Genomic DNA, 2,699 nt, shown 5'->3' on the forward strand with positions numbered 1-2,699 from the left:
GACTGCTCAGCCTCACTTTCCTGAAGTGCCATTGCCTGGAGAACTCTGCTGGCGCTGCCTCGCTTTCCTGAAGAGCCATAGCCTGGAGAGCTCTGTTGGCTCAGCCTCACTTTCCTGACGTGCCATTGCCTGGAGAACTCTTCCGGTTCAGCCTCATTTTGCTGAAGTGCCATTACCTGGAGAACTCTGCTGGCGCAGCCTCACTTTCCTGAACTGCTATTACCTGGAGAACTCTGCTGGTTCAGCCTCACTTTCCTGAAGTGCCATGGCCTGGAGAACTCTGCTGGCTCAGTCTCACTTTTCTGAAGTACCATTGCCTGGAGAACTCTGCTGGTGCAGCCTCACTTTCCTGAAGTGCCAAAGCCTGGAGAGCTCTGCTGGTTCAGCCTCACTTTCCTGAAGTGCCATGGCCTGGAGAACTCTGCTGGCTCAGTCTCACTTTCCTGAAGTGCCATTGCCTGGAGAAATCTCCTGGCTCAGCCTCACATTCCTGAAGTGCCATTGCCTGGAGAACTCTGCTGGCTCAGCCTCACTTTCCTGAAGGGTCATGGCCTGAAAAACTTTGTTGCTGCAGCTTCACTTTCCTGAAGTTCCATTGTCTGGAGAACTCTGCTGGCACAGCCTCACTTTTCTGAAGAGCTGTTGCCTGGAGTACTCTGCTGGTTCAGTCTGACTTTCCTGAAGTGCCATTGCCTGGAGAACTCTGCTGGCTCAGCCGCACGTTCCTGAAGTGCCATTGCCTGGAGAACTCTACTGGCTCAGCCTCACTTTCCTGAAGTGCCATTGCCTAGAGTACTCTGCTGGCGCAGCCTCACTTTCCTGAAGTGCCATAGCCTGAAGAAATCTGCTGGCGCAGCCTGACATTCCTGAAGTGGCATGGCTTGGAGAGCTGTGCTGGCTCAGCCTCACTTTCCTGAAGTGCCATGGCCTGGAGAACTCTGCTGGCTCAGCTTCACTTTCCTGAAGTGTCTTTGCGTGGAGAACTCTGCTGGCTCAGCCTCACTTTCCTGAAGTGCCATTGCCTGGAGAACTCTGCTGGCACAGCCTCACTTTCCTGAACTGCCATTGCCTGGAGAACTCTGCTGGCTCAGCCTCATTTTACTGAAGTGCCATTGCCCGGAGAACTCTGCTGGCTCAGCCTCAATTTCCTGAAGTGCCATTGCCTGGAGAACACTGTGGGCACAGCCTCACTTTCCTGAAGTGCCATTGCCTGGAGAACTCTGCTGGCTCAGCCTCATTTTACTGAAGTGACATTGCCTGGAGAACTCTGCTGGCTCAGCCTCAATTTCCTGAAGTGCCATTGCCTGGAGAACACTGTGGGCACAGCCTCACTTTCCTGAAGTGCCATTGCCTGGAGAACTCTGCTGGCTCAGCCTCATTTTGCTGAAGTTCCATTACCTGGAGAACTCTGCTGGTGCAGCCTCATTTTCCTGAAGTGCTATTACCTGGAGAACTCTGCTGGTGCAGCCTCACTTTCCTGAAGTGCCATGGCCTGGAGAACTATGCTGGAGCAGCCTCACTTTCCTGATGTGTCATGGCCTGAACAACTCTGCTGGCTCAGCCTCACTTTCCTGAAGTGCCATTGCCTGGAGAACTCTGCTGGCGCAGCCTCGCTTTCCTGAAGTGCCATAGCCTGGAGAGCTCTGTTGGCTCAGCCTCACTTTCCTGAAGTGCCATTGTCTGTAGAACTCTGCTGACTCAGTCTCACTGTCCTTAAGTGCCATTGCCTGGAGAACTCTGCTGGCGCAGCCTCACTTTCCTGAAGTGCCATTGCCTGGAGAACACTGCTGGCTCAGCCTCACTTTCCTGAATGGTCATCGCCTGGAGAACTCTGTTGGCGCAGCTTCACTTTCCTGAAGTTCCATTGTCTGGAGAACTCTGCTGGCACAGCCTCACTTTTCTGAAGAGCCGTTGCCTGGAGTACTCTGTTGGTGCAGCGTCACTTTCCTGAAGTGCCATGGCCTGGAGAACTCGCCTGGCTCAGCCTCACTTTCCTGAAGAGCCATGGCCTGGAGAACTCTGCTGGTTCAGTCTCACTTTCCTGAAGTGCCATTGCCTGGAGAAATCTGCTGGCTCAGCCGCACGTTCCTGAAGTGCCATTGCCTGGAGAACTCTACTGGCTCAGCCTCACTTTCCTGAAGAGCCATTGCCTAGAGTACTCTGCTGGCGCAGCCTCACTTTCCTGAAGTGCCATAGCCTGAAGAACTCAGCTGGCGCAGCCTGACATTCCTGAAGTGCCATGGCTTGGAGAGCTGTGCTGGCTCAGCCTCACTTTCCTGAATTGCGATGGCCTGCAGAACTCTGAGGCTCAGCCTCACTTTCCTGAAGTTCCATGGCCTGGAGAACTCTGTGGCGCAGCTTCACTTTCCTGAAGTGTCATGACCTGGAGAACTCTGCTGGTTCAGCCTCACTTTCCTAAAGTGCCATTGTCTGTAGAACTCTGCTGACTCAGTCTCACTGTCCTTAAGTGCCATTGCCTGGAGAACTCTGCTGGCGCAGCCTCACTTTCCTGAAGTGCCATTGCCTGGAAAACTCTGCTGGTCAGCCTCACTTTCCTGAAGTGCCATGACCTGGAGAACTCTGCTGGCTCAGTCTCACTTTCCTGAAGTGATACTGCCTGGAGAACTCTGCTGGCGCAGCCTCACTTTCCTGAAGTGCCATTGCCTGGAGAACCCTGCTGGTGCATCCTCATTTTCCTG

This window comes from Phyllobates terribilis, unplaced genomic scaffold, assembly GCF_046119375.1.
Source record: "Phyllobates terribilis strain yellow unplaced genomic scaffold, ASM4611937v1 Scaffold_10__3_contigs__length_209671492, whole genome shotgun sequence".
NCBI lineage: Eukaryota > Metazoa > Chordata > Amphibia > Anura > Dendrobatidae > Phyllobates > Phyllobates terribilis.